Raw genomic sequence first — 14273 nt, 5'->3', positions numbered from 1 at the left:
TATTTATTTTTCTTTTCTTTTGTTAAGACAACCTTGTAGATTTTATTTTTCTTTTAGTTGAATCATCTTGTGCTACTTATGGTATTTGGTACCCTTGTTGTCTCATTTTGGACAGAAAATGGATGATCGTGATGATTAAAGGCTTCAAATTGCATCACCACCTATTTGAGGGAAGTTTCAGTTCTTTTTACCTTCCTCTACAATGAGGACATTGTAGATTTTAAGTGTGGGGGAGGGATTACTTTATCTTATGGGTGATTGTGTCTTGAAATGCATGATTTTGAATTATATTTGGAGATATTGTCATGAGGATAATTTTTGTGAAAATTGAGGTTGTTGGCAGGGAGTTTCATCCATTTTTATGGGGAAACTCTGTCAAAATTTTTCTAAAATATTTTCCAATATTTCATTGCAATTCTTCCATAAAAATGGCCAAAATGTTAAAATTTTAAGTGTCTAATTCTTCCATTGGATAAAATGCTATGTGTATGTTGGAAAAGTTTAGTTCTTATTTGGCCTGGAATGAATTATTATGCAATTAGGATATTTACATTTTAGAAAGTATATTTGGTTAAATAAGAAAAATTATGCTTAGAATTTTGCAAAATTAATGAGATTTATCATTTTTACTTAATTTTATAAGTAAGTGATTGATATAGTCAAAGACAAGGCCAAATTCTTCCTTTAATTATACTTAGAGGGAAAAAGAAATTATATGATTGTTAAAAAAAAAAAAAAAGAAGAATAATATTATTATTTTTCTACTCCAATGATTCACATACTGAGTAACCGGGGGTCGGCATTTACAAATGTCGACATTCGCGTAAAAAGGTATTGGAATTAAGAGTATGCTTAGCAATTTAAATAAGTGATATGTTGAGTAACCGGAAATTTTCACCTAAAAGTGTTGATTTTCGCGTAAAAAGACGTTTTCACTATTTAAATAAGATGAAATGTGAATAAATCCCTCTAAATTGTTAAGTTTTGGGATGAGGAAGGCCATAAATTTGACTATGTGATTTACTTATTTGTGGAATTAGGATAGAATGAGAAATTGATTTGAATTTGTCAAAATATAGGCATAATTATTTTTATTTAATTGAATATTATGAGTATTTAGTGTAATCTGAGAAATGGCATAATAATTGGTTTCTAGGTTTTTGAGGAATTAAATTTGACAAGAGTACGCATATTGTTTTATCTATCTCTATTGAATATTTGAAGTAAGTTTTGTGTAAAATTGCTTGAGGACAAGCAATGATTCAAGTGTGGGGGAATTTGATAAGTGAATATTTAACGTACATTTTGTACGAATTTGGCATGAATTTTTGGTATGTTTTGAGAAGATTAAAGCCATATTTGAACTCTTTTGGTGATAATTGCTTAAATATTGTTTAAGGGTTCAGAAATTGATAAATGAGTGGATTAATGCGTTAATTTTGTGAAATTGTGAAGGTAATTGATGTATGAAATTCATGCACAAGTTGAAAGAAATGTCAGGGTCATCCAGAGGACAAAGTACACAAGAAATTGGGAGCAAAAATATAGAAAAAGGGAAGAAGTGAAAAACTGGAAAAATGCTCAACACGGATCCGACCTCGGATCCGTGTGTACAAGAGGGATCCGACCCCTCGTCTGTACTTCTGGCGGAGTGTATCCGAGGTCAGGACGATCCGACCTCGGATCCATCATGGGAAGTCCTCGGATCCCATGATCCGAGCTCGGATCCATTTTCAGCCCTCGGATCCGAGGCTCGGATCTGTCTCTCTCCTCAGCAAGTGCAACAGCCGTTTTTTTTTACCTTTCTCACAACTTTTCCAGCTATTTTGAGGGACAGAAATCGGTGGCACATGCTTCTGCAACAAAAGAGAAGACCAAATGAGTGTGGGCAAAAAGGAAACATCATATCTTTGACTTCTTTTACAAAATCTGAGTGGAGGAAATTATGAAGTGAGAGGAATGGAATTTTGACCACATTTTATGCAGAAAGCAGGGGAGAAGCCTAGTATTACCATACGTAGCTAGTTTTTCATTTTGTAACAAGTTTCTCTCTAGTTAGGAGTTCTTGGAGAAGCACTTTGTCTTTGGAGTTTTTCACTTATAATCATATTGTGCAAGAACATAGCAGAAATTGGAGAGCTTCACCTTCAATTGGCTAAGCTTTCTTTTATCTTTCTTATACTTGTACTTTATGAGGTTTTGCATTAATAAACTTGTGAGTTGGATTGTTAAATCATTCATGAGTAGCTAAACTCCTTTATCTAGGGAGTAGATGAAACTTATGGCTAAATAGTATAAATTGAATGTGATTTACACTTGTTATATCTTGTATTAACTTGTCTACTTGTGTAGCTGTGATTACTTGCTATTGATTGATCACCAATAGTTTGGTTATAGTTGTTATTGTTCAATGAGAATTAGTAATAACAATGGAAACACATGAGTAGAGCTTGAGTTGTATGTTCATGAAAATAGAGATACACTTAGGTGGATTACTTAGCATTTCATGAAATAAAACAGAGTAGTAGTAGTATTTCACCATGAAAATAGGGAAATCTATATTGCTTTAGGCCATTTCATCATGAAAATGAGACTTGGAAACTTTGGAAATGAATCTCTGGTTAAGCAAGAATAATAGCAAGAAGTAAATCCATTCATTTGTGTTGTTTATGCCATAAGTGGAATCTACATCCCTAGAATCTTCCTTAAGTGAAATTTCTCTATTTGCATTAAGCATTTGTTAAACTAGATTTGTATATCAGATTTGTAGATTACAGCATTATACTTTCTCTGCTCAATTTATTTGTAAGTCTAAATAATAGAGAAAACAAGGGCTTAGTAATTGTTTAATTTGCTTCTCGTGGGATCGACCCGATACACATCTTGCACTACAATTGCGACCTGTATACTTGCAGTCCAACGGGTGTAAAATCGGTTTTTTAACTTGTACATATGTAAAATACCCGTCAAATACAATCAAGGAGTAGCTACTTCTAAGATATCACTTCTCTCTACCTCTCATCTCCTTGTATTCGAGAGTAGGCCTGAATGCCATGACTCAAAGGCTCATAATGTCATCAAAGTTTCAGTTTGCTCACTCTATGGGTCATCAAAAAATCTCCTAGAGCAGTTCGTAGTCAGGATCATTTTCAGAAGGGCAAATTATCCATTTGACCCTTGAACTTTTAGTTTAGGTAAAATTAAGCCCCTTAACTATTTTTAGTCAACTTTTAGCCCTCAAACTTGTAAAATTGGGCACCCGTGACCCTTTTGGCCAGTTTATCCGGTTTTGCAACCGGAAAGCCAAATCACACGAATGACAGTATGCTTTGAAGAAGGGCATTTTTGTCCGCATTTTTCTAAGCAAAAAGGGAACAACAACTCCTCCTTCCTTCCCTTTTCCTAACCCAACCGCTAACTTATTGCTAATTAGCTAAATAAGGAACTTGAAGCTTGATTTGTTTGTTGAATAAGTTAGCGGTTGGGTTAGGAAAAGGGAGGGAAGAAGGAGGAGCTGTTCCCTTTTTGCTTAGAAAAAGCGGACAAAAATGCCCTTCTTCAAAGCATACTGCCATTCATGTGATTTGGCTTTCCGGTTGCAAAACCGAATAAACTGGCCAAAAGGGTCACGGGTGCCCAATTTTACAAGTTTGAGGGCTAAAAGTTGACTAAAAATAGTTAAGGGGCTTAATTTTACCTAAACTAAAAGTTCAAGGGTCAAATGGATAATTTGCCCTTTTCAGAATTATGCATATCCACCCAGCAGTGAAGCTCTCCTAATTATCTATATAGAGAACATGGATCATACAGAAGCAAAGTATCAAGGATAGTGTGTACACTCATCTCCAGAAGCTAGGTGGAGCATCTTTTAGCAAGACACTTTTGCTACTTGGTTCAGCAAATGGAAGATGTTATCAGCACAGAAGTTTGGGACAACAGGACAACAACAATTAAAACAGAATCACTTTGCTACTTGCTGATTTTGTAATCAAACCTAAAGAAGGTATGGGAAAGCTATAATCAGCACATCCTTTTGAATTCTCCTCCAGTCTGACGAGAACCAGTCCAGCTCATTGCCGTCCAGAACTTTCCTGAGTTACTCTTCAGACAGTGCTGGGGCAGTATGATTTTTTAGCTCTTTGGAAAATTCAACTGCTATTTCTTTCGCTTTGGATTCTAAGAATTAAATGCTGACTTTTGGCAGTTGGATGATTTGTAATCCTATTTTTGTTCAAGGTCCCACAGAAATATTCTAAGTTGGTCATTTTACCAAATGGTAACTATGCAAAACAGTTGCACAAGTATTCAACTTAGATTCTGCCAGACCATGGCATCACCCTAGGTGAACCAGCAAGTGTCATGCAGTAGACTTGTGACTACTCTTGCTACTGCTTCTCTCCTTTACTATGCTCCATTTCATCAGCTTTTCTATTATGAAGGTTCAAACCTAGCTTTTGAAATTATCTTACGCAAATCAATTAAGAAGAATGTTGCTCGTTCTGCAGTAAAACAAAATGTCTGAGCCAAATCAAGTCCACAAATAGTCTCAACACCGGATGCGACATTTTTCTTTCCTTCAATTGGCTTGTTATTTTGCAGAAGGCAGATAAGTTTACGTGCTGTCTCCAAATATTCATAGTTGACTCCTATCGTAATCTCAACTTGCTCATTGTATGTAAGTACGATGGATATATGTTTGGACTTCCTTAAAACTTATTGTTTTACCCCTCCACTTTCTCTATAACATGTTAGGAACCTCATTTTCCTGTAACTAAGCGATAATTAAGTTATTAAGGTAGAAATCATCAAGGCTACATTAAAACGAATGATTGCCACAATTACTAGTTGTTTTCTTGAAAATCATGCTAAATAATGTGTTGATAAGTCTGTTGCTTCTGACGCATAAGGTTGGTTGGTATTATTTGGACTTCTACAAATTGGTTTGATGAAGAAAAACTAGCAGATCAGGCAAATCAATGGTCGATATTATCCTGTTGGACTTGCTAATTTAAGGTGGTACAAAATCTCTGTCTTGTTCTTTCTCGTTATTCTTATTGACCTCTGAAATTTGCAATACATAGACAAGATTGGATGTAGTTTATATCTTGAATTGATGAGGTGATGGTAAAGGAAGAAATAAATGCCTTGCAATGGCATCCTGTGGAAGCTTAGGCTCAGCGTTGCAAGTCAATTCTGGATGATGGGTAATAGGAACTTTGCAGGCACAGGCATGTTTAAGGCGGGAAACTACAATCCAGTGGCCCCAAGGAGTTTTAAATGGGTGAAGTGATAGACATGAGAACGTATCCGAGGATAGGGATTCTTCAAAGATATAACAGAGCCATGACCAAATTGAGCAGCTGAAGAGCATGGCTAAAATATCTGTTGCGCCTGAAGCTTTACAAAGTAGAGGAGAATTGCGTGCAAAAGCAATTGTAGCCTTGTAGGAGCAGTACCAAGTAGAAGGGTAAGAAAACCAAATTATCTGATAAAACTGAAGGACAGTTGTGAACACGCTGAGATGAATAAAGATGGAAATTCTCTTGGAATACCTCATAAGAGGAGTAATCATTGAAAAGTTAGTAAGCATGCCAATAATTCATCTCCAGAGAGGTCAACTTTGCAGCCAGAACCAGAACAGAAGCATGAGTCAAGTTCTTTTACCAAGAACGTCACATTTTGCTAGAACATGTCCTCCAATTTCTAGATATGAAGTGATGGATGTAAAAGTCTTCAGAGACGTGTAGTCCAAAAAAGTACAGAGCATGGTTAGTCAGGATATTAACCTTAATATGTTAGACGAAAGAGGAGTTTTACTGGATGATCATCTCAAAAAGGAAAAGCCAGGTTTCTGATCGTTGCTTAATAATAGGATCTTAATAAACAAAAGATGCAGAAGAAACCCTGGGAAACATTCAAGGAGGAAAAAATATTCTATCGAGTAAAGAGAGAAGCAAGAATGCAGTTCGGAAAAAAGGCATCCAAAGTGGTTCAGAGGAAAACCACTGCTTTGACCTAGAACGATGGATGGAACAAAATGGAATGGAAGACAACGAAACTGAAAAATCAACTCAGTGGCAATGTTTTGTTACATTTGGTTGGAGGTAGCATGTGAGAAGAATGTAGGCTACTTTCAAACAAAACCTTTCCATCATTATGAATTGGAGCACAATGGAAAAAGATAAGATAGCATTCTAAGATGGTGAAAAGCTATTCTAGGTTAACTTCTACAGCCAGATAAAAAGTTAACGAGAAATGGTGATGTAGATGGACATCAGATTCCGCAAGAGAGGTCAGGTAATGTGTCTGAGTGTTTGTTATTAAAAGTAATAAATCTTCAGTACTATCGCATCTCAGCTGTATGATTGCTTCGTTTAGCACAATAATACCTCCACCCTTTCTCTTCTTAATCTCTAATGCATCCCCAGTTTGCATCATTTAACACAATAATACCTCCACCCTTTTTCTCTTCGTAATCTCTATCCTTATCCTTAGCTCATAATTAAGAAAAGGACACTTGTAAAAGATGCCCCATATTCTTCAGGAATTAGACTTTTAGCTGGTACGTTTATCTCTTTTATGCACATTCATCTTAACTACTTTGACATGTTTACATGGCTACCTACTTTTATTTGCTTTACCTTTAGATGCCCAGGAATGCTATTGTCACTCACTGGTTTGGCATTTTCTGATGTTCAAGAATTTTGAGGTTAAATGGCTGTAAGATTGTTTTATGACTCATTCCATACTCATTTGGCGTTGCCCCATTTGAATTTCAGGTTTTATTGTTAATGATGATCAGGTGGATCTTTGTTATGCTTTCTTGTTCCGTTTTAGCAACCCCGCCCCCTGGGGGTTTCCGTCATATTTTGATGGGATTTGTGAGATGTGAATATGTGACAGTAAGAGCATAATGAACGTAACCTTTGAAGTTATGCTGCTGCTGCTGTTAAATGAGTGCTGTTTGATTTTGACAAAATAATAATAATAATAAGTGCTGTTTGAGAAGGTTGGATTTAGCCTGCTAGGACTTTTTCTTTAAAGATCTTTATAATGTGTATGTTGAAACTTGAAAAGGATTTAGCCTGGGAGGGGAAAAACAACACTGCTGCTGCTAGGATTTAGCCTGCTCTCATCTGGTTGACAAGGCACAGTTTCATTTGGGAGGGGAAAATGTATAACCTGGATGAGATTTGAGAGCAGCTTATGCTCTGTTTAAAACTCGGACCGGACCGGCGGTCGAACTGGGAACCGGCCAGGTAGCCGGTCCGAGTCATATTAAAAAACCGGAAATTTAAAACCCGGTTAAAGCCGGTCAAAAATCGGGTTTGACCGGGAAAAAATCGGTTTTTCCAGTTCAACAGTAATTTTTTTAAAAAAAATTCAAACTTTTTAATATTATGTTTTGACCCCCTAAATTGTTAAAACTTATTGATATACCTCAAATATTTGATACTTTATAAGTATTGTCCTAAAATTTGATGTTATTTTTCAATTTAATTCATAATTTTAATTCTAAACTTGTTAATATTTATTAAATAATATAAATTGCTACTTGATTGTTCTAATTTCTTTGTATTTTTTTGTTAAATATATTTGAAACATCAAATATATATGAATATACCTTTATTAATATCAATATATTATTAGATATTATATATATAATATTTTAATTTTTAAATAATTTTTATTTATGACGTCATCCAGTTCGACCCCTATCGACCCCCGGTCGAACCCATTGACCCCTGACCCCTGACCTCGGCCGAGTCACTATCCGGTCCGATTCTGAAAACATAGGTTTCGTGCCCCCTACCTTATAGCTTTTCTTAGAACTTGAGGCTTGAGCAGAAGCCTAACTCGACCTGTAGCGACACAAATTCAAATAAGGTCACAGAACATTCATCTAGTCTAGTCAAATTTGTACGCATCCTAGCCCCTTATATCGTCTCTTTAGCCTTTTCCTCCCTGTAAAATATAATAGATTAGGATGTAGGAATATTATCATTGCGGTAGAAAAAAAAAATAGTAGAAGCCTATCCAATCGTTGGGACTTGGTCCAATACTAGGTCCGTGGAGTTCAAACCCCACCTAGCATATCACCAATAGAGGTGTAAACGAAATTAATCAAGTTGAACACTATATTGTTCAAACTTGTTTGATTATTTTAATAAGTTTGAAATTTTATTCAAGTTTGGTTTGTTTATTCATCAAATTGAGTTTAAACAAGTATTTTATCGAGTTTGAAAGCTATCGAATATAAAATACTGTCCAAGTTTAGTTTGATTAGTTGGCAAACCAAACTTGAACAAATTTTTACCAAATCGAACTCGATTCGAATATCAAGTAATTTGGTTAATCTTTCAATCCTAACTAAAAATAAAGAAAAAATAAGAGTAGGAGCGCAATCGTGCTCAAATAAAGAGAGATAATATCTACTCCTATAAAGTTTTAGAAAAATGAATTTAATTGTCATTTCCCCATTGTGAATATGGTAAACAAAATGAATGTGTATATATTATTATCTTAGACGAGCCCAGGATCGAATTTCTTGGAACATGCTTGGTTGGAGTGTTTTCAAGTTGCTTGAGCTTGGTCGTGCTAAGTCACTACTAAAAATAGGCTCAATATTAAGTTGGGAAGAGAAATCCTCATTCTAAAATGGATTAGTGATTCAAACAAAACTTTTCTTCAAATCCTCAAGCATCTGTTCATAGATTAGTGATTCTGATTTATAGGGCAAATCGGTAGCCTTTTTTTTTTGGGGTACAAAAATCGGTAGCTTTACGATCTCAAACATAAGTACGTTTCGAGGCTAGAGATCTACTGATTTTCATCAGGCCAATACATGCTAAGAAAAAAAAATTAATTTTCAAATACCAAATTCTGTAAGTTTAATGAGTCAAATCAGCAAGAATGAGATGTGATACCTTTTCTGTCCCTCGAAATTAGTATCACGAGCACAAGATGCCAAAAGTTGATGTGACATACATTTTGAGATAAAAGTAAGAGACTAAATTGTATCGTTACGAGAGTAAGAGATAAATAAAGACTCATGAGAATTTACCTTATAATTTTTTTACAATTAAAATATTAAGGTTTGTTTGATAACATAAAAAAGTGTTGAATCTGAATTTTTTCAAATATTCAGATGTTTTGAGTGTTTGATAAATGAAAATCTATTTGCTAAACTTGTGTGTATTTTTTTTCAGTATAAGAATCCTAACTGAATGCTTAATTCTGATAAGAATCAATAGAATTACTTCAACTACCTTATCATATCTACCAAATCTACCATTGTTTGTTAATTATGTTCAAAATTCTTATTTAATTAAATAACCTAATATTCTCTATCTAATGATTTTTAGTTTCTCTTTTCTTCCTTTTTAATGACTTTCACATCTTCTCCATACTCATATAATATATTTCATCTTTTATATTAATTTGATTTAAAAATAAATATTGTCATTTTCATACCTTACAACTTTAAACTAATTAAATTATAGATTCTATTTCTTTTTTGAATGAAAGGATATAAGGGCAAAATTATCAAATTAAACTTATTAAGCATTCAGCTATAAATATTTATCAAACCGTATAAATAGGTTTAGCATTTAAATTCAGATATTCATATTTTTTTCAGTGCTTAAATTTCAGCAAATTAATTGTTTCAGTATTCAGAATTTAGAATTTAGACTTCAGAATTCAGATTCAGTTTTATTAAACGGAACCTAAAATAAGTAAATGACTGAGAATAATCCATTATCCTCATGGACCAAACTTAGAAGAGATATTGGCCGGAGACAAAGAATTTTCCATCCTCTGTGATAAAATGTGACACAATCATGGATGTAACAATTTAATACTATATCTGATTAGAAATATTACATTAAAGTATTTAAAGTTAAATGTTTAAGCGTCTGGATGCCCAAGGCAGTAATATGCAAAATATTACTGATAATGAGCCAACGAGTCCCGGGATTAATACTTTGAAGTTAGCAGCAAGTTACTTGTCCATGGCATTGATCATGTTTATTATTAAATAATAAACTCATATTTTAACGTAGTATAAGTTGTTTAATGGGATGCTTGTTGTCATTGCTTGTTGTGCGTTGCACAACTTTTTAAGGATGCACCAACCAGAAGATGCCCATTGTCAACGGTTTGAATCAGAAGACGTGCACTTAAATGAAGAGCCAGAAATAGGCGGGCTAGTACCTCAGCCGTTCGCATTAAACGCATCTCCTGCAGAGCTGGCGGAATGGAAAGCTAAACGAGACTACATAGCGACTCAAATGTACGCAGCAGGGGGCGACGCCGCCGTTAGGTGTTCATCGCATTACAAAGGATTGTAATTGTCCAGGCAATTTATTTTCCCATGTGTAGAGTGTACTACAAATGCCCTCGATTTCCAACTTCTAAATTAATCTGTACCGTTTGTGTATTAAGTATGCAATTGGTTTAGCGTAAACGTAGTATAAAGTCAAAATTTTCGAAGTCAAAGTCAAAATTTTCAAAGTCAAAGTCACCTGCTTAAATTCAATAATGAGCACCTGTCCAAACGCTAATTTACACGATTTACTTACTATCCAAACGCTTATTTCATATTTACGCAATCTTAAAAAGTAACTTAAAAAATATCTCAAATAACTTACAATCCAAACGGAGCCATTATTTACTAGCTAGTTGAATAAGTCTCATTTGACTAATTCATCCTATATTACTTTTCTTCAAGTTGGGGTTATTACTAGTGGGGCTACACTCTGCAACCACTCCTCCACAAGTCTTACAACTTGAATTATGATATCCACCTATTTGCGGTCCAAAATATGCCAACAAAATACAAATTCAAAATGTAGAGGCTAAAAAAAGGTTACTGACACAATAAATATGTATGAACCCACATGTACAACATCTTTTTACAAAATTATATACGTCTTTTGTTGTAAATTACATTGTGGTTAAAACGGTGTTATATTTTGTTCAGTCATTGCATTTTCCATGCGCCAAAATGTGGATTATTCCACATGTACATGGAAAATGCTCGTCTTCTCCTACTTTTTTTGTTGCACGGCTAATTTCTTTTATTTTTTTGGTACAATTTTTGGTGCATTGAGAAGCAGCTATTGAGGTTTTTACATGATTATACTTATCAAAGTCCTTATATTGCATCAATAATTTCGAGTGTATTTATTATTGTTGCTGTTTCCGTGTCGTTGATGAGAAATTTCTTGTTGAGTCAATCTGGTCTACTAAAAATGAATCCTTTTTTTTGTTTTAAATGACTCCTTAATTTAGTGCTATATTGCCCAAATTGGAGTGCAAAGTACGAGGGAACAAATGAACTGGACAAAGATGTTGCCTTCCCCTCTACTTTACATTGGAATAGTTTATTCATTATTGTTGCCGTTTACGTGTCTTTGACAAGAAATTTCTTGCTGAGTAAATCTGGCCTACGGAAAATGACTCCTTAATTTAGTGCCAAACTGTCCAAATTGGGGTGCAAAGACAAACGAACTGGACAAAGATGTTGCCTTCCCCTTTGGAAGGCAAGTATTAGGACAAACCCGATCCTAGTTGCGTACCAAATGATGTAGTGAAGACTACTGTACAAGTCAACTCAAATGTAAGGTTGCAAATCCGCGAGTCGAGCTTAGACTTGATCAAGTGAAGCTAGACTTATATTTTTGGCTCGAAGTTAAATTGAAAATCAATTGAGCACCTATAGTACATCTCATGTTCTCTAATTGACCTTGTCTATATAACTATGATCTTTTTTGAAAATGAATTTAATTGCACTTGGGGATAATGACTAATGAAGGTACAAAACTATATTCACAAATAACTTTGGCCCGAGCTCTGTTAGAGCCTTTAATCAAGTTACTCATACTCGAGTTGAGTTAAGCCACTACCTTTATAAGGATCATTTTAGTTGGGAAGAAAATTTCTCATCAAAAAGTGGAAAGTGCACAACCGTTTCAAACAAAATTTCTACCCCTGTTTATTCAAAACCATCTCTTGATACATCAACGAGTCTAATTTAAAAGCTCAAACTCAACATGTTAGTTTCAAGAATAATAAGTTGGCTCAGTTGACAAAAACGTGTTACTTTTTTACAAAAAATCGTGTGTTCAAATTCCACTGTCATGATTCCGAAGGCATATTTTAAATCGTGAAGATGACAGAAACCGAACCCACCAAAAACAAAGTTTCAAGACTAGAATAATCATTTTCTTCAGGGCAATTTATGGCAAGCATATTTGTGAGTCAAATTTAAACAAATTATTTCAAGATTTGGGTGGTTCATTTTCGTCAGGGTATATTATGGATTGAACTTCAGTATAATTCAAGGAAAAACAAAAAAGTATGGTCAACAGGCAGCAAAGAAAGATTGACTGTTTAACCGAGGCGGATGTTCTGGCCAGGCAACTTCGGTGCCGAATGAGGTGGTTATTGCCGAGTAAACTTGCTTCTTGGGGTAGCTCCTAGGGGTGGGCGCGGGTTGAGTACCCGCCCCATTCACCATTTGACTGACCCAACCCGCACCTTGCAGGTTAGCCATTTTCTGACCCTTACCCGCCCCGCATATCAGCGGGTACCCGATAATCGGGTACCCGCTGAGATAGGGTCGGGTCAGCGGGTACTCGCCCCGCCTCATTTATCATTAATTTTTTTAAAAAAATGATTTATACCAATTTAATTTTATATTTTACACATTCATCTAAGATTTAATAATTTTTTTTTCTAAAAAAGGGCTTCCCACCAAGAAACAAGCATGTGAAGGGAATATAAGATAAAGAAAAAAAATTAAAAGAATTCAAAATCAATAAAATTTTGAAATAAGGAGCACAATTTTTAATATATATGTTCCACATTAATTAAACTTTTTTTTATAAAATATAAGATCATGGCCTCTACAAATGAATCTTGTAAATAAACTATAGTCTCTCATATTTGTAATGCAATTTGTTCAATAAAATTACTTATTTAGTTCTAACTTATTATTTTATAGTGTGTGTATAAAAATAAAATAAAAATATATATATATATGCGGGGCGGATCGGGTACCCGCGGATTTTCAATTATGTGACCCTAATCCGCCCCGCATCTTAGCGGGTACCCAACCCTCTTTTGACCCGATCAAATAATAAAAATCGGATATCCTAATTTTTGGATCAGATCGGATCGGATATGACGAATTTTCGGATTAGCGGATAATTTTGCCCACCCCTAGTAGCTCCTAAGCAGTATTTTGATTGATTATTTTCATCTATCACCTGACCCAGTGTGATTTTGCTTCTTTCTGATTTTCATTTAGAGTTTTGCTTGTACAATTTCTCGTGGCCATGTTACAAGAATTTTCTGCTATTTCTTTTGGGCACCAACTGAGCTGTGATGCCATTTTGCGGCCCAATGTTGGCATCGCTACTCGAAACCCAAACGTGAAGCTGAGGCGGGTTTTGGGACCAAGAGAATATGTGGGTCTAAATTGTATCATTGTCAAGGGAATAGGTAGAAATAGTTTGAACTGCTGTAATTTTCATATTGATACGATTTTTTTTTGTAAAAGAAATAATTAGTGAAAAATACACAAATTTTACAAGTTAATTAAACTAATAAATTAAGAAATAAATTTTTTTTACTTGCTGTGCCACATTTTCGTTAATCATCTAGTGGCTAAGTTTAAAACCTCAAAATATAAAGATTTTGAGTTTTAATCCTCCTCTGACCTCTCCTCTCCCTACGCTGCTAGAAAAAGACAAACAAAAAGTTGAGCGACTGTACAATTTGGCTATTTGTATTGCAAAATCGCAGCTTGATCATACATTTTCTTTTGACCAATTAAAAATTTTCCAAAGCTTTCATCTTCATACATTAATTAGGCAAAAAAATTATGGCTATTCGGAAAAGAAATGGTAATTGTGCAAATAAAGAAAATTAAACCGCAAATATGAGAAAAAAAAAACTGTAGTGCAAAATATATTGGACATCAGAATTTCAGCTCATATAGTTCCAATTTTGAGAATCCCAATAGAGTAACTAGGACCAATTCATCTCCTTCTCATGTTCCAATTAAACACTTTCCATGTTTGCTTTTTCTCTGAGGAACGAGACCCGCAATACTCGTAGAATCTCGACAGGATCCAATAATCAATATAAAAAGACCATGCTCTTCTATAATAAGGGCTAACACAAAGAATTACCACAAATGAAATCACGATCACCATATATGAAGCAAAAAAGCTCCAATAGAATGTTGCCACATCAATTGCACC

This window comes from Coffea arabica, chromosome 11c (assembly GCF_036785885.1).
Source record: "Coffea arabica cultivar ET-39 chromosome 11c, Coffea Arabica ET-39 HiFi, whole genome shotgun sequence".
Classification (NCBI taxonomy): domain Eukaryota; kingdom Viridiplantae; phylum Streptophyta; class Magnoliopsida; order Gentianales; family Rubiaceae; genus Coffea; species Coffea arabica.
Note: the sequence above shows the minus strand (reverse complement) of the source record.